Source organism: Petaurus breviceps, unplaced genomic scaffold (assembly GCF_028583685.1).
Source record: "Petaurus breviceps papuanus isolate PSGF00001 unplaced genomic scaffold, PetGlider_PUasm1.0 186, whole genome shotgun sequence".
Lineage (NCBI taxonomy): Eukaryota > Metazoa > Chordata > Mammalia > Diprotodontia > Petauridae > Petaurus > Petaurus breviceps.
Genome location: NW_027185798.1, coordinates 40,387,634 through 40,407,119, shown reverse-complemented (window position 1 = coordinate 40,407,119; position 19,486 = coordinate 40,387,634). Strand labels below are relative to the sequence as shown.

Here is a 19,486-nt window from a genome sequence, read left to right as displayed (position 1 = left end):
TGGGATAGTGTGTCAATGCCTTCAAAATATCTACCCTGCAGGACAGTTCCAGTTTCTCCCCCCTAGTAATGGCCCTGACATTTGGAGTATAGGAGTAGATTCTGTACTGTGGGATACACAAGGTCCTCTGCTTTTTAGTTTTACTCAATGGGAAGGGGATGTGACCCCTCCCTAGGGGATAGCCCCATGCAGCAGTATGGTCCTACAGAGCTTTGCACAAAACCATGAATCTGTGATAACCCAGGTTAATGCCTGTTCCTAACATCTTTCTGATGCCCATCATTCCAGGACAAACAATCCCATGTCCTCCTTGTGATATTTGGATGATGTTGGAAACTCCTCGAGTGTAAGGACCTCATCTCCATGGTTCTAGTCTTTTCACCTCATTCATCTATCCTCTACTAAAGAGAGCAGTGATATTTTGGAAGAAAGGGGGCAGAGGTTGGCACATGTTAGGAGGGGGAAGGGGGATTTGTGTATAAGGGCAAAAGATGAGTATCTTATATAGTGGGTAAAGAAATGACAATGGTCAAGAGGAATGGAAATAGCAATAAAACATTTTAAGTGAATATTTGAAGGGGAAGGGTTCTGGCTGAGAAGCTTGTCAATTTCCACCTCTCTGTCTAGTGGTTGAGTCAATCTGTTATCATCTAACTTGGTGACTGCAGAGCACCATCTAGAGGCAGAGGACAGTTAGCACACAGTGATCACAGGCTGCTACTCTAACCTGGAATAAAGATTTCCCTGCTCTGGTCTTCTCTCCCTCCTTTTCTCCACCCCAAAACTTTACTCTTTAGCCTAGTCTATGCTTTTTTCCTAGCATAATCCAACCCCCCCCCCCCAGTATAGTCCTACAGAACTTTGGACAAAACCATGAGTCTGTAATAACCCAAGTTAACGCCTATTCCCAACATCCAATGCCCATCATCTCAGGACAAACAATCCTGTGCCCTATTGGTGATATTTGGATGGTGTTAGAAACTCCTTGGAAGTAAGGACCACTTTTTCCCTCATCTTCATGGTTCTAGTCTTTTCACCTCATTCATCTGTCCTCTGCCAAAGAGAGGCACTAATCTGACCAAGCCATTGTACTACTCAAAAAACTCAAATAACCTTCTATTGCTGCTAAGAGAAAATGCAGACTCCTCTGGTTAGCATTTAAAGCTTTTCACAATCTGGTTCTAGTTTTCTTTTCCAGATTTATTATATATTACCTGCTTTCATACCCCCTGTGGTTCTTGGTTGGATTACTTGCATTTTATTACACACAACATCCCATCTCCTGTCTTCATGTTTTTTACACAGACTATCTCTCACACCATGTATAAATCAATAGAGTGCTTTATGGTTTGCAAAATGTATTATATCTTATAGGCATTTATGTTACCTCATTTGATTCTCACCACAATCTTGTAAGGTAGATGCTATTATTATTCCTGCTTGATAAATGAAGACACTGAAGCACACAGAGGTTGAGCTATTTGCCCAAGATCACAAGGCTAGTAAGGATCTGAGGTAGGATTTGAATTCTGGTCTTTCAGACTCCAAGTGGAAGACTCTTAACCACTGTGTCATCTCTTCTCATATTCACTTCTTGCAATCTTGTTTCCTTCAAAGTTCAGCTCAGTTATTACGTAGCAGATGAAGCCTTTCATGGTGCCCCTAGCTGCTAACTCCTCCTCCCCCCACCAAATTACCTTACATTTATTCTGTATACAGTTTGCGCCCACTAGTGTGTGTGTGTGTGTGTGTGTGTGTGTGTGTGTGTGCTGTTTCCCCTAGTAGAAGGGAGAGTCCTTGAGGGAAGGGGCTCTTTAACTTTTGCCTTTGTATCCCTAGTGCCTCACACAATGCCTGGTGCTTAGTGGATGCTTCTTGATTGATGGTACATATTTAACTTTGACTGAAGAATGCTCAGGATGCTGTCACATACAGGTGTGATCATAATCTCACTGCCACTGATGATAATGAGAGGAAGAGGACACTATTTTGCTGTTGGTTCAAGTCCATAGCTCTTGGACCCTATAAAATACAGTGTGAGTTTGGTCACAAATCTCTCCTTGTTCTCCACCTCCAGCCAGAACTTTATTTAAAGAGATCCCAAGCTGGAGAAGGCAGCAAGACTTTCTATTTAGTATGAAAGAGACTTGAATGAAATGAAGGACATTTTGGCCAAGCCTGAGCCTTGTAAGACTTGCCAACTTTTACTCCTTGTACTTGAGAACCTGATAAAAACAATATTGAATTCAATTGCAAAATGATTTCTTTTAAAATGCACTTAAAGAGGTTTTGGATTGAGTTCAGCATTCTATCCACACCTTCTTAAATATCTATCATTCTCCTTAAAAGCCGAGATTTACTTCAAATCTCAACACGTTATGTTCGAAATAACACCTAGGTTGTTCAACACAAGGGCTTTGGAAACTCAATAGGAACAATTGAAGCAGGGTGATTACTTTTTTCCTCTGGAAACATAGCTATAATATAACCATTTGAATACAAACATGTGTGTTTACATGTCATAGCTAAAGATCAAATTGTCAGCTAGGCTTGGAATAAGCAGAAAACTTTGTAAATTTACAAATTGCATTTTTGCTCTATCCCCAAAGCTCATTATTTGGGCAAAAGGATCCATTTTGATAGTAATGCTTAGTGATAGTAAGTGGAAAATTTGGTTGAATTTCAAATATACACGTGAAATATACTTTTCATGAGTATATTTGAAATTAATAAATCTTTCATGTTACACGAGGAACCCAGTACTAACAGTCCCATACAAGGCACAAGTTTTTACTTTTAAAAGAAATAGAAAAATTCTTAGCAAGAGAAGGTTTAACAGAAGCACAATTCATAAGTTATGGCCTCTTCTTTCTATAAAACTTCATTAACATCCAACTCTAAGCCTAGGAACATATAAAGTTTATATCAGTATAATACTTATACAATCCACAGAGTACTTAGGTATATAACGTCATTTGATCTTCACAGAAACTCTGATATAGGTATATTGTTTCATTATACCCATTTAACAGAGAATGAAACAGATTTAGCAAAGTTGACAAATTTGCCTAAAGTTACACACCAAGTAGATGGCAGAGGTGGTCCTTAAATCTGGGTCTTCTGACTCTATTCAATATTTTTTCTTCTACATCAACCTGCTTATGTCAAAACCAAGCCAACAGTCAGGTAAGGTGCTGCTTCTGGGGAAGCTGAGGCTAATGGACCTCTTGAGCTTGGGAGTTTTGAGCTAGAGTAGGGCTAAAGCCAATGCAGTGTCTGTACTAAGTCTGGCTCTAATATGGTGAGCTCCAGGAGTGAGGGGATATGGTTAGCCTGCTTAATGATAGGCAAACCATCTCAGGTTGGAGTTAGAAATGGAGTAAGTCAAAGCTTCCATGTATGGGATCATGGGTAGGACCAGTCTGTGAGTGACCTACACTTCTGGCCTGGAAAAAATAGGCAGACCCAGTATCAAAAACAAACAAACAAAGCAAAGCCAAGAAGTGATTAGTTGATCATTTTGGGGGGGATATGTAGAAGGTGTTCTTGGTCAACTATGGATTGACCTTTATCATAGGTATCAAACTCAGGAAGAAGCTGTAGCATGTACAGGAGCTACACCCTGGTAAACAAGCTTAGCAAACAGGCTAAACTAGGTTGAGGGTAACTGACAAACCTCAAACACATCAGGGAGTTAGGCAGATGTCTACCCCCAAGCATGTGAAGACTTTCCCCCGTGGAATAAGTAGATGAGAACAATTTGTTCCAACGGCCATGGAGGTGGCTGAAGTGGGTGGTGGGAAGTGCTTAGAGTTTGGTCAGACATTGAAGATGCAAAGGTCATCCACTACATCCCAGGCCATCACCAGTCATCTTGACTTTTGTCTTGCCACTGGACACTGATGACTCTGGGAGAGAGAGTGAGGTTGACAACTTTATGCAACTGTCTCATTTAAATCCAATTCATGCACAATTCAAGATCACCTGTGATGTTATCAGATCTTTATTTTTCTTGCTGTTTGGAGGGCAATTGAGGTTAAGTGACTTGCCCAAGGTCACATGTTTTTGTGTTGAGTGTCTGATCCCAATCCAGGTCCTCCTGACTCCAGGACTGGTGCTCTATTCACTGTGTCACCTAGCCACCCCCAAAGCACTATCAGATCTTTTTTTTTTAAAAGGAGGAAGAGCAAAAGCAACATCATTTGCTCTACTTCCTGTATTCTGTATTTCACTCTGGGTTCTGCTCAATTTATCCTCCTTTTGCTGCTTACCCTCAGACACTTAATACTTTTCCCCTTGCTCTGGTCCACCTCTTATACCCTCTTTGACCTATTGTGTCAGTTTATATCTTTCACCAGGGGAGGAGGGGATTGTTGTTATAATAACAAGAATTAAAATTAACATTTTTATAGCACCTTAAGATTTATCATTAGATATGCTGTCTCATTTGATCCTCATAACAAACCTGTGAGATAAGTGCTATTATTATTCCCTTTTTACATATGGGGAAACTGAGACTGAGGTTAAGTAATTAACACAGGGTTACACACCTAGTAAATAACTAAAGTAGGACTAATTCTAATTCTTGTCCTCTACCCACTCCACTTTTCATATATCCCTGTGAGGTAATCTGTTCCCTTCACTACTCTTGGAGAAGTAGCCATGGTATAGTGGAAAGAAACCTGAAATTGGAGTTTCAAGGTCTGAATTTAAATCTTGTGTCTGCTCTCATAATTATCTGATTTTGGACAAGTTGCTTAATCTCTTTTCTTCATCTCCACTTTCTTTATCTGGAAAAGAGAGACAATGAGATCTCAACGGGGTGATGTGAAAGAAAATACATGGTAAGTTTCAAAGCACAGTGTATACATAGGCCTGACATCCATGCCTCTAATGCATTGTGTCTTGTTCCTATGTGTTTTCTGAATGTGTGCCCTTCTCTATTGTGGAAAAATAGTAGAAAGTCTACACCCATGTATATATACATGCTTATGATATAGATGGTACCTTTTCTTGTTGCCTAATTTGTTATGCAGTCTGATTAAATTTAATTAAATAGTGGGTTGTTTTGTTTTTGGAACTGATATGGTCTGTGATTCCATGGTAAAAATAAATACATTAGTAAGAGCTAGTTAACTATGACTTTGAATAGATGTTTTACTCATAAAGCATCTCAGATCTGGAATAGCTTTTCTGGCTTGTCCAGGTGCTTCCTGAATATAATCATACAGCCCTTTCTTGAAAATATTCTGTGAAAGGGAGTCCACTACCTCCTAAAGTACTCCCTCCTACTTTTAGATAGCCCTTATTATTATGTAACCAGTGGGTGGCACTATGAGGCAAGGTTTGGCTGTGTGAGAGTTTTACTTCCCATTAGGCAAGGGCTAATTAATTCTTCAGGGACCAAACAAATTTATTTTCCTACTTGTGACCCAGAAGGTGTGACTCTGTTGGTCTCTCCTTCTTTTCTGCTCTTTGCCTCAGAGACCAAAGCTCTACTGAGATGCCAGTATTCTTTAAACCATCTGGCTTTGGCTTTGCCTCCATTAGTGTGGGGTACAGAGTCCCAAGTCATGTGACTCATCTTTTTTGATTCATTACATATTTAAAATCTTATAACAATTGTTAATAAAATTATTGATAGTCTCTCTACTTTGCTTAGAACCTCCCAGTTCTTTCTCTAGCTTTTCAAATTAGGGAAAACTTAAATGTTTTAAGAAGAGGTTCCCTGACCTATGCTTCATGCACAATTTCTCATTTTTTTTTTCTAATTACTGATTTTGTCTCCTATAAAACAAGGATCAGGCATGAGTTATCTGTGAATCATATCAGTTAATTATTTATATGCAGAAGCTAATGCAATGGAAAATGTCAGTGCCTAGCATAGTATACACAGAACTGATTTTGTGAAAAAAAAAATACTACAGATATGGTTTAACCAGCACAGAGTATGGGGAAACTATCACCTCCATATTTCTAGTTCTGATAGCTTTCTTAAGGCACTACAAGTTAATGATCAAATGCTGTCTTCAATGATGCAGATGTGGTTTGACAAAGCCAAGGATGTGGAAACTATAACCTCCATAGTCCCAGACATGATGCCTCTCTTCAGGCAATATAAGATAGTGTTCAGACATCATAGTCTTTTAACTAGCTACTCAGTAATCTCCTTTCAAGTTGTCATGTTTCTAAAGTAAACACCCTTCACTGAGCCTTCTACAATTTTTCTTTTCTTGGTTTATCACTCTGACCTGCCTCACTTTGCTCCTTTGATGAGGCGAACAAACCCACAGGCAGTGTGTTACAGGGTGAAAAAAAAATAACAACAAAATCAAACTCCAATTGCTGTAGCTTAAATCCAACAATGCCTGGGGAAAATAAGCAGGTTCAAAAATATTTTCATTCCCTTTGCTCTCTATAATCTTACTCCATTGTTTTCACTGATCCCCAGCAATCAAATCCCTTGGCCTTTTCTTGATCATCATCCTCCTTGACATTCCCGGAGCATTTGTTATTCCTACCTGCTCCCTCCTTCTTTATACTGTCTTCTTCCTTCTCGTCCATGATAGTCTTCCATTCTCGTTCTTTTGCCTCTCTATTTATTCCTCTCTTTTGATATGTTATCTTTTCCTGCTCTCTAAATGGGGGTATCTCCCAAGGTGTGAATTTCATTTTATTCTCTTTTCTCTATATGCCTTCTTTCTTGGCAAACTCAGTCATTTTTAGGGCTTCAACTATTTCCTTAATCAAATGACTTCTGAATAGAGGGGGAATGGTACAATGAAAAATACATTGAATTCAAAGTCAGAGGACTTGGGCTCTTTTTTGCCACAAAATTTGCCAATTTTGCCACTTATTCCCTATATGATTCTAGGCAGATCTCTTAATTTCTCTGGGCTTCAGTTTACTTATCTATGAAAAGTGAAGGTTGGAGTAGATAATGTCTAGGGTCCCCTCCAGTTCTAAAGCTATAATCCTATGATCTACATATCCAACTTTAAATTCTCCCTGAGCTCTCTGATCATGCAAACTGCCTCCTAGACACCTCCACCTAGATGTTTCATTGGCACTTCAAACTCAGCATATTCAAAACTAAAATCATCTCCTCCATCACCAAAACAAACAATCCCAAACATGCTTCTCCTTCTAACTTCTGTTCCTTTGTTGATAGTGTTTATTATCTTCCAATCACCTAAACTCCTGACTTCCAAGTCTTCTCTCCATTCCTCTCCTCATTGCCAAGTCCTATCAATGCTCCCTCCACTGTGTCTCTCATAGCCAGACTCTACTTTTCTTCATAAGGCTACCCCCTCATTATCTTCTGCTTAAACTTCAGCTTTGTGCCTTTACAACCTTGCTGTGAAGATAAAACAAGACAATATAATAGAAAGCTAAGGGCTACAAAAATGTGTATTGTTTTTGTTGTTCAGTTGTGTCTAATTCTGCATGACCCCATTTGGGGTTTTCTTGATAAAGATACTAGAATTGTCTACCATTTCCTTCTTCAGCTCACTTTACGGATGAGAAAACTGAGGCAAACAGGATTGAGGCATTGGCCAAGGCTTTCACAGCTAGTAAGAGTCTGAGGCTGAATCTGAATTCAGGTCTTCCTGACTCCACGTTTGGTGCTTTATCCACTGTACCACCTAATGGCCCCATTCTAGGTCTAGAGAGACATAATTAGCATTATTTTGCTAAATTTGAATAGTTCTTGAGTCCCCAACCTATTGCAAAACCCCAACTTTTTCCTTTCTACCTTTCACTGAGCCTTCCTTGTGTGGCCTTGGTGTATTGGTGTCATTTCCCCACAGAAATGGAAAGAACATACTTAACTGTGATTTTTTCTTACCACAGGGACAAAAATATAACAAGAAGTACATTATAAGATGTTTATGACTCGGGTGCAAACCTCTCTAAGACCCAGACAGACTCAAGTGATTCATGGGATGCTCTGAGCCCAGGAGATCTAGGAAATGTGGACTTTAGTTTGTTTAAACATAACTAGACTCAGTTCCCTATTCAAAACATGGTCATGGACTTGGGATCCAGCACTTTTCTATTTGGCCTTATGCTACTGGCAGGAACCCAAGACTTCATCCTACCACATCTAGCTCATCACTCCTGGACCGGCAGAGTGGACTCCACTACAGCCTCAGGCAAGGAGAACCAATTCTGGCATTTCTCCAGCCTTCAGGCCTTAATACCAGTTTCCAATTGCTCAAAGCTGGATCATGTTCCTTTTTAGGCTTTTCTTATCAGCAGTTAAAATTGGCTGTTCCATGCTCCCCCATCTCCATAGTTATGGGGTGGGGAACCTGTGGCCTTGAGGCCACATGGTACCCTCAAGGTCCTCAAGTTTTGGATTCCCTCAAAGGGCCACACTTAAGGACCTAGAGGGCCCTACGTGGCATCAAGGCCACAGGTTCCCCACCCCACATGATGGGACAGGTGCAAAGTAAAGGTATCACAAAAGGACAATGGGTTGTTCCTCCTTTTTTTTTGTTCCAAAGCAGAATTAAGTTTGCCTGAAACTGTTGTTTGAAGGGGCTGCACATTTTCTATACTGTATGAGATATAGCTCGCATTGGTGGATTTCTTTTCCATTTTTGCAGAAAAGCAAAGCAAATAAATAAAACCTCATCTAGATAAACCAGAATAAATGGGAAAATTCTACTTCAGTTTACCACTTCCATGAATTGTACATGCATCATGGAAGTTTCTGGGATAGCCTCACTCAATGTCATAAACTTTGGGGATGTAACAGAGACTTTGAGACCATCTAGTCCAACAAAGACCTGAAGAGGTAAAGTGACTTAAGGGTCACACACACACACATACTCGCAGACATACACAGATACGCAGACACACACATACTCACAGACATACACAGACACGCACACACACACACACACACACACACACACACAGGTCTTGGACTTTGGACTAAGTTATTTGACTCTAATCTAGTGCCCTTTTCACTATACTACCCTGGCCTCTGAATCATCATTGTTTGGAAAAATCAGTCCCTTCCCACAACTCACTGCCAATCATCACTGTTTTTAATACAATATTTTTCACACAGTAGTTGATTTGTTGGATAGACTTATTCATGTTATTATTAAATTTTAAAGTTATAAAAATTATAATTATAAAAATTACATAAATTATAAAGTTATTATTTTCCCACCTTCCTCTAAAGCCTTAGTCTGAGACCTTATTGTGATATGTCAGTCAGTCAATCAATAAACATTTATTAAGTACCTACTATGTGCCAGGCTCTGTGCTAAGCACTGAGGATACAAAAAAAAAAAGGCAAAAGAATAGACCTGTTAAGGACGTCACAGTCTAATGAAGGAGACAGATGTAAACAATTATGAGCAAGATTTTTACAGGATAAATTGGAAATAATCAGCAGAGGGGAGGCTCTAGAATTAAGGGTAATTCAGGAAAGGCATCCTATAGAAGATTTGACTTGAAGTTAAGCCAAGGAATCTAGGAGGCAGAGGTGAGGAAAGAAAGCATTTCAAGCATGAAGAATAGCTGGTGAAAATGCCTGGGGTTGAGACAGAGTGGAGGTCAGTGTCAAAAAGTGTGGCCAATGGAATACAAACTCCTACCAAGCTGAAAAGTCTTTATATATAGTCTGTTGATGTCCAAGGTCTAGTGGCTAGATTCTAGCCTAATTAGGCTCTTAAAGGATCATTCCTAAACTGGACCAGAGGGTGCTGAATTTGGGGGCCACAGTAATCATTAAATACCATATAGTAAATTATAGAGTTTTACATTTGGGGTTGTTAGGGAGAGTATCTACATGAACAAAGTATGAATTTTGGAAGGTAATATTTTTTTTAATATGTCATTTATCTGTATTTATTTTTTGAGACTGGATCTTTCTATCTCACCTATGCTTGGAATGTCACTGGACACTCATGGAATTAGTCCCATTATTGTTAACTTGCTCCATTTCCATCCTGGACTGGTTCAACCTTCTTTAGGCAGCCAGATGGTCCCAGTTTCTGGGCACTTAGCAAGCACTGAACTTAGTGTGAACACTGTATTAGCTTATCCCAGTATCTATCATAACTCCTGAGCCCAAGCAATCCACCAGCTTCTGAAGCAGCAGAAATTACAATTGAGTGCCACCACTCTCAAATTGTTCCACTATTCAGTGTGATTTTTTAAAATGATAGAATCTTTTTTTCTCTTTTGCTGCCAGATAAGAGGTACTCATAGAGAGGAAGTTAGTAATGATCTCAGCTGCCACTTACTGTTTATGTTGCCTAGTCCCCTGCTGACAGATCCACACCCTCCACCCAATAGTCACACACTACCACCAAGGTGTAGCTAAAGGAGGCTACAAAAATCAAGGTGATCCAAGGAAAATGGCTCTTTCCCCAAGGGAGATGGAAGAAAATGAGGATGATGACATATCAGAAGATGAAGTAAATGATAATGGAGAACAGATTGTGTTCTCTTAAAAGAAGGTTAAGAAGGCTGTGACTACTGCAGGAAATAAGGTACCACCAGTCAAAAAGGCCATCATTGCCACACCTGCCAAGGAAGCAGTTGTGACCCTTGGCAAGATATCGGCAGATTACCCTGTCGAGAAAGTGGCTATCCCAGTCAAAGCAGTCATCACATCAGGCAAAAAGGAAGCCAACCTGGATGAAACAGTAACCTATTGTTCAGAAGAATGCAAAAATTCTAAGAAAGAGGGCCATGAACCTGAATAAGATGACTGTAAAGATGGGGAATGTGAAGAATTTGAGCTGCCCAAAGAAACAAAAATGGTGGCAACTCCAGTGAAATAAAACTCTGAGAATGAGGAGGATGAGGAAGATGAAGACCACGAGGATGGTTGTGAAGGTGAAGCTATGCATGCCACACCTACCCAAGGGAAGAAAATTCTGTGAAAGCTATCTGTGTAAAAGCTAAAGGTGAAGAGGAGTAAGGTAAGAAAGAGGGAATGCTCATCAAAAAAAAATCACTTGGAGAGAAGAAAAAGGAAATAGACAAACAGTAAGCCCTTGAAGATTAAAAAAAAAAAACCTGACAGAAATTAGAAGTAACCCAACATTTTGTTTTTGCAAAGATGATTTTGCAGTTATGAATGTCTGAATTGGCACTAGCAGAAAGTTTGTCTATTAGAATTTGAATCTGCTGAAGTTCTGGAAAAAGCTTTGGAATTTAGTGGCTCAGATGTCCTTGGCTCTGAAATTAAGCTGGAAGAAATCAAAGACAACAGGAAAGGTATGAAAGATCAAAATGTGAGGACTCTCTTCATCCACTGCCTACCTTAAAAATTACTCAGATTAAACTAAAGGAAGTACTTGATGATGCTATTGGAGTTAGATTAATCCTTACTAAGAATGGGATATTCCAAAGAATTATCTACATGGAATTTAAGGCAGCAGCAGAAATTGACAAGGTCTTGGGAGAGAAACAAGGACTAGCGATTGGGGTTGGGCTATTATTCTAGACTAGAGAAGAAGAAAAAACTAAGGGCAAGAAAATTCAAGAGGAAACTCAAAGACATTTGCGCTGAATAATCTCTTCTACAGTACTGCTGAAAAAAGCCTACAGGATGTGTCTGAGAAGGCAACATCTAGAGCCATTTCCAACAACTGAGGTGCACCTAAAGGGTACATAGGCATTCATTTGAATGTTCCTCTGCTGAAGACACAAAAGAAGGTTGATTTTTTTTGTACCCAAATGGAAACTGAGGTTAGAAGAATTAGGTTGGAGTTAGAAGTAATTACAAGTTATAAAATAATCAAAAATCCAATCATACAAAACTTCATTAGAGACCTATCTACACACACACACACACACACACACACACAAAATTGAGTCATTTTAATGGTTCTGTTCGTGCAAGAATGGTCACAGACAGGAAAGATAGGTCATCAAAAGAGTTCATTTTGTGAACACTAGCATGAAAGAAGATGCTAATTCCAAAAATAAAAATGGGGAGATTGGTGGAAATGAAAAGATTGTATTGGGCCAAACCTAAATCAGAAGGTAGTTTTGGAGTCTGTAATAGTAGTTAAGGAGGATTTAGTGTGGAAAAGGTGGTAGGAAGAGATAGAGGAGGTCATGGGGTTTTGGTGGTGGGTGCCAAGGAAACTGTGGAGGTTGGAGTGGTTTCTGAGGAGGCAGAGAAGGAGGAGAAGACCACAAGCCACAGGGAAAGAAATTGAACTTTGAATAGTTTCCTTACCCTATTCCCCTTTCCCCTGCTATTTGAAAGGACTCTGGATTCTCAGGGGTTTTAGCCTGACATCTAATCATTGACAGAGCCTTATGAGGATATTCCAAGACAGCATGCAGTCCAGATGTTTTCTTGGAAAAACCCATATGACATCAAGGGAGAGGACATATCAATTTTGACTGGATGGATATCCTATATAAATTTTTGAAGAGATGGATGTGGGAGTTAACCTTTTTGTCTATGAGTTGTCTTAAGCTTATAAGATTATACTCGACATACGTAATTATTTTTTCCTATAGAGATCTGTAGTAGTTTGTTTCTCTTCTCTTTTTTGCCTATAAAGAAAAAAAAAGCAAATATATTATTCTGTTTTTGTTTTACTCCAGCAGCCTGTCTTAGGACAAATTAAAGAGGCCTATACTGGAGGGAAATGATGTGTTATGGGCTGTTTTTCTCTTTGCATATATTTCACTCTGAAGTTTCTGGCTCTGCTACTAGCAAGCAAGCTAGGCAAATTACATTACCTCTCTGAGTTTTTTTTTTCATCTGTAAAATGAGAAGATTAAGCTAGATAGTTTCAAAGGTTCCTTGTGGTTTTTGAATTCTGTAACAGACACTGGATCTGTGACTTTATTAGTACCAGAAACTGCCTGAAGAAGAAACTCACTCTTTCTATTAATGCAGATTAGCACTTCCTTTGTGACTTATAGACAAAGAGGGTTGTCCATTACACTGAGAGGTTAAATAATTTGACCATGGTAATGTATACATCAGAGGCAAACATTGATCCCAGGTCTGGCCCTCTCTATTTCCTATACCATCCTCCCTCACAAGTTTTGTGATAGTACCAAACAAATGAGTCAAAAAGAGATGGGAGGAAATGGTCTTTGAACCAAAGATCAACTAGCTCCTAATTTAGCCTAGTCTAGTCCTAGATGAGGAAGCTGATTCTTTGAAAACCTCCTACTCTATTCCAATCAGTATCAACCACTTTCATAAGATTATAAGTTCTGTATATCTGGCCTCAGACTTGTGAGCTGCAAATGGTAAGATCATTTGTGTAATCATGGGAAGCTGGCTGGAGGTCCTCCACTCTTGTTCTTCCTTGTCATGGTGACCAAGCCTAGCATGGTGGAGGTAACTCAACTATATACAAAGTCCCCCCAAATTATTTTTGTACCTTTGGACCATTCTCTCTTGTCCAACATGAGCAGGTGCCCAACTTATGGCCATCTTATGACCTCATCATTATGAAGCTCATCAGTGGATATGCCCTATGTTTCACCCATCTTGTGACCACCTTATGAACACCTAGTCAGCAGAAAGATTTCCTGCCTTGCTTGGTGCATGACTCTGCTGATACACTGTTCCACTTATTTTAGTTTATGCATCATAAGCAATCAATAAAATTATTCTGTACCTGGTATTGCTGATCCTGAATTTTTACATAAAGAACCCTATAAAAATAGGGCCCTGGAAGGAGGAGGCATCTCAGATCATAAGGCATATTTGAGGTCCATTTTATTAGAGAGAACCATGGACCCTTTAATAACATGCCATTGGCTCAGAGCCCTGCCTCAATTTCTTTTATTGTAGGTTGTATATTTTTTATCCCCATATAGGGCTTTGCAAGTGAGAGAAGATTGGTGAAGACTATAGTGATAAGAAAGGGAAAGAGAAGACAAGAACAGGGGCAGAGGGAGAGAAGATAGAGAAACAAGGGATAAGCAGAAAAAGGAGAAAATGGAAAATAAGAGGGAAGGGTAATAGAAGGAGAAGAGAAACTAAGGGAACAAAGACAGATGAGGGGAAGTGAGAGAGCCAAGAGACACTGGAAGCAAAAAGAGGGTTAAAAAAAACTAAATTGTATTAATACCTTTTGTTTTTATATCATCTACATATTTCCCATTATATTCCTCCCTTGACCTCTCCCAGAGAGCAATCCCTTTTAATAGAGAATTTTTTTAAAGAGAAAAGAAATTCAGCAGAACTAGTCAATCTCTAAAAAAGCCTGACTTGTGTGCAGTGTTACACAACCATTGTTCCTCACCTTTGAAAAGAAGTGAGAAGAAGTATCACATACACTCTTTAGGTCCATTTGGATATTATAATTTAGCAGCATTCAGTTTTGATTGCTGTCTTGTTATTGTCCTTTCCATATACACTGTTATAGTCATTGTGTTTATAGTTTTCCTGGTTCTGCTTGCTTCTCTGTGCATCAGTTTATACAGTATGTCTTTTAATGTTTACCTGCATTCATCATTTCTTATAGAACAGTAATATTTCATTACATCTGCATACCACAATTTTTTAATCCTTCCCTAATCATGGGGAAATAAATGAATAAATGAATGAATGAATGAATAAATAAATAAATAAATTTAGAGCTAGAAGTAAACTTAGAGGTCGAGTTCAACTCTCATATTACAAATGAAAAAAGAGGCAAAAAGATATTAAGTGATTTGTCTATGGTCAATACTGCCAGTAAATGTCTTAGATAGGATTTGAGCTTGGGTTTTCTTCCCTCCACATCTCATATCCTATCCACTATACCTCAATTCTCAATCAATGGTTATCTAATTTTTTCTAGTTCTTTGCTTCCATATAAAGTGCTGCTATAAATATTTTAATGAATTTGAAATCTTTCTTTTTACATTAACTTTTTCAGGATATGTGCCTAGCTGAGGAATCTTTGGGTCAAAGAGAATGAACATTTTACTGACTGCAAATAGAAGTTTTATAGTCATCTTCTCACCTTCTGGGACAGGCACACTTATTCTGCTGAAAGAGGACCAAAGAAGCAACTGGATTTTTTTTCTTTGCAACAATTGTATTTTCTCTTGTGATGTTTCTGTTGAGAAAATGGAAGACAAATGGTCCTTTGGGGCTGAAGAACAGAGAAATAGATAAAATTATTCTGCAAATTCCTTACAGGGATTCCCTTAGAGGAAATACATTGTGCTCTGATTCTAAACATCAATTATTTAGACTAAGCTTCAATGCAATCTAATCTTATAACATTTCTGGCTTTATTATCAGTCATTAAATAATCTTGACAAAGCTACAATAGCCTGTTAAGTCTTGACTTGAGGTTTTCTGCGGGCATGTGATTTTCTCCCCTGGGGAGGACTAAACAAAGAATAGAATTGATCCAAGAAGATGATTCTGATTGCATAATATTGAAAGAAAGACTTTTGCATAATAATGCAGTTAAAATTAGATGAAAAATAGTTAATTAGGAGGAAAACACTTTTGCATTGAATTTTCCCAAAGGATCAGCCAATCAATAAGCATTTATTAACCTCTTACTGTATACCAAGCATTGTACTAGGCACTGGACATACAAAGACAAAAAGTTAAATAAATCCCTTCCTTTAAGGAGCTTACATTCTAATATTTGATAAGTATCTATTATCTAAGCTATATAGTGGATTGACACAAATATATAAAGACAAGAGTCATTCCACTATAAATAAATGATAAAAAAACAAACAAACTGGCAATTCTTAAATGAAGAAATGAAAGTGGCAACAACTATGTGAAAAAATTCTCCAGATAACTAATAGAGAAATTCAATTAAAACGAGTCTGAAGTTATGTCTCATAGCAATCATATTATCAAAAATGACAGAAGAGGAAAATGGTAGTTCTTGGAGGGTCTATGAGAGGACAAACATACTAACACATTGGTAGTGAAGTTGTGAATTGGTCTACCTACTCTGGAAAACAATGTAGGTGATCGATTTATCCTTTAACCCAGCAATATCATACTAGTTCTATGCCCCAAAGAGATTTTTTAATCTACATGTACAAAAATACTTATAGTAGCACTTTTTGTTGTAGCAAAGAACTGTGGGAAAGAATGAGTGCCCATTAATTGGGGGAATGAGTGAACAAATTACAGTATATGAGTATAATAAAACATTATTGAGCTATAAGAAATGATGAAGTCAGTAGAAATTTGGGGAGATTTGTATAAACTGATGCAAACTTAAATGAGTAGAACCAGGATGATAGGAATTAGGGATAGAGGGAAAAGAACAAACATTTATTAAACTACCCACCATGTGCCAGACACTGTGCTAAATGCTTTACAAATATTATGTCATTTGACATGATGTCGAAACAGTTGACATGATGGTAGAAAATGCAATGGAAAACAACTTTGAGATACTTCAGGACTATGATCAAAGCAGTAATCAACCTTGACTTCAAAAGACTGGTGGTAAACCATAGTGACCACTTCTTGGCAGGGAGGTAATAGAGCAGAAGTGCAGAATGAGACATGTAATGTACATTCAGGCATGACCAGTATATGATTTATTTAGCTTTATTATACGTATTTGTTTAAAAGGAGGGTTTCTATTAATGGAAAGTAATAAAAATGGAAAAAAATTGAGAAATAAAAGGACCTCAATTAGAAATTTTAAAAAGGATAGAATTTGAGAGTTGGAAGGGACATTATTGTCCATCTAGTCCAACTCAAACACCAAAGGAACCTCCACTATAACATAACAATCAAGTGGTCATTCAACCGCTGTTTGAAGACCTCCAGGAAGAAAGAACCCAATGCTTCTCGGCAGCCCATTCTAAATTTGGATAGTGTCTATTGTCGAGCTTTTCCTCATCTCAAGCCTTTATTTGCCTTTTTTCACAACTTCCACCCATTCTTCTATGAGGTCTTCTGGGGCCAAACAGAAGTCCAATCCAACTGTACCTGACAGGTTTCAACTACTTGAATACAACTAACATGTCTTCCATGTCTTAACACATCATGGACCTTCACCATTCTGGTTACCCTCCTCTGGACATTCTCCACTTTATCAATGTGCCTAGTATGGTGCTTGGCATACAGCAGGAGTTTAATAAGTGCTTGTTGATTCATTAATCCTTCAGGGAAATTTGTTTCAAAGATTTTGTCCCCCTAATTAGCTATTTCTAGTTCTGGGTATCAATACTCTAGTTAAGGTCTGATAAATGTAGCATAGAGAGCTCCCTATTCCTAAAAAGCAATGTACCCCCAAATCTAACTTCTTTTGGCTGCCACATCATGTTGATGATTCATTTTAGTCCATTAAAACTCCAAGACCTTTTCTGAATGATTGCTCCTCATGCAAGCCTCCCCTCTCTTATACTTGTGAGACTGATTTTTTTTTCTATCCAAGTGCAAGGCATTTATCCTTATTGAATTTCATCTTATTAGATTTAACCTAATGTTCCAGCCTATCAGAATCTTTTTGGATCCTGACTATCATCCAGTATGTTAGATAACCCTTGAAACTCTGCATAACCTGCAGATTTGATGATCTTGGTAAAATCTATGATTTTACCGAAGTTATTGATAAAAATATTAAACAGTCCAGAGCCAAGCTTGGATTTCTGATGTTCTCTTCTGGAGACTTCCTGCCATGTTGATTCTGAAACAGAACAACTACTCTTTTAACCTCTAACCATCCAACCAGTTCTGAATTCATATGATTATTTTATTGTTTAACTCATATATCTCCATCTTTTCCACAACAATAATTTGAGATGCTTTGTAAAAAAATCATATTTTCCTCATATACTGGGTTAGTAACTATCTCAAAAGGAAATGAAGGTAGTCTGGTATGGTATGTTCTTGATGAAGATATGATGGATTTTTGTAATTATATGTTCCATTTCTACAAGCTTTCTAACTATTTTTTAAATCTGCATTTGAATTTTCCCAGATATCAGAAACAAATGTGCTGGCTTATGGGCGACAGACTGCTTTCCCTTTTATTTTTTCTTTAAATAGAGACATTTTCCCTTCTTCAGTCTTGTGGCACCTCTCCTATTTTCCATAAGCTTTCAAATATTCCTGATAGTGCCTCAGCAAGCCCATCTGTCAGTTTTTTTCAGAATCCAAGGAAATAATTTATTTGTGCCAGGTGACATAAAATTATTGAGGCAAGTTAAGTACTTTTTTACAATCTCTTTATCTATCAAGTATCAACTCCCTGCTAGTTGCTTTTGTTCTGTCATTCCCTTCTTGGAAGAAGTAGAAAATAACTGAGCAGCTCAGCCTTCTCTCTGTTATCAGTTATTACCGTCCTATTCCCTCTAAGAAAAGGTCCTATTCCTTCTTCACTCCTTGTTTTTCTCCCCAAATATCTCTCTGTGTCTGTCTCTCTCTCCACTCTGTCTCTCTGTCTCTGTTTCTGTCTCTCTATCTCCATGTGTATCTCTCTTTGTATCTGTTTGTCTGTCTCTGTCTCTCTATGTCTGTCTCTTTGTCTTTCTCTGTCTCTGTGTTTCTGTCCCTGTCTGTCTCTCTCTTATTGTTCTTACTGACTTGTGTGTAACAGGATTTTGGAGCATGCCTACTAATATGCTTGACCTTCAGGGAGTAAGGTCAAAGTACTATGTTACACTTACCTTTGTGAAAATTTCATCCTTCAAAAAGTGAAGAAGTCTTTTGAAGGGGAAATGGGAAATTCTATTTTTCTCTCTTCAGCCTTAGCTCAGTCTGAGATTTTGACACTTTTTATGAGATGATGCCCACTAGATGGAATAGTGGAAAGAGGACTGGGGCCTGGAGTCAGAAAGATATCTTCTCGAGTTCAAATTTTATCTTGGGCACTTACGAGCTTTGTGACCCTAAGCAAATAACTTCTTAACCCTATTTGTAAAATAACCTGGAGAAGGAAATAGCAAGTCACACCAGTATTTTTGCCAAGAAAATCCCAAATGGAGTCATGTAGAGTTAGACATGACTGGAAAATGACTGAACAACAGCCATACTTGTTGGTTCATTCTCTGTAATTTGGTTTTGCTTTCATCTTCTGAACATTTATTTTTGAAATCTAAGTTGGTTAGTTAGTACCCTGTCTATCTATATCAGTCTCTTCAAATAATCCCTGTTGTTACTCCTCACTTAAAATTTTTCCCTTTTTGTCATCAAAATTTCATTCTTGAGTACCTCCCATACTTCCTGGACTAACTTTTGAAGCATTTTGTTCTATAGGGTCCTACCTATTTTTCATGTGAACCCACTGAGTTCTGTTAGACAATTCCAAGATTTCCTTTCTTTCTTTATTTTTGTTTTTGTTTTCAGTTTCAAATTCTTTTACTATCTCCTTTCCCATCACCATTCTATTGAGAAGGCAAGAAGAAAGATAACAATTATATATAAAACATTTCCACATGATGTAGAAAGCTCTGTAGGAAGGAAGGAAGGAAGGAAGGAAGGAAGGAAGGAAGGAAGGAAGGAAAAGAGGGAGGGAGGGAGGGAGGGAGGGAAGAAGGGAGGGAG

General features: G+C 38.2%; 1 long non-coding RNA gene across 1 annotated transcript in view; it reads left to right on the top strand.

The window, feature by feature from the left end:
• The window catches only part of LOC138162161 (uncharacterized), a 445,118-nt gene extending 429,884 nt beyond the window's left edge, over positions 1 to 15,234 (top strand). Inside the window, exon 5 of the long non-coding RNA XR_011168564.1 lies at positions 14,880 to 15,234. This is a non-coding gene — a long non-coding RNA (uncharacterized lncRNA). The remainder of the gene's footprint in view (positions 1 to 14,879) is intronic.
• The last annotated feature ends 4,252 nt before the right edge of the window (positions 15,235 to 19,486 follow it).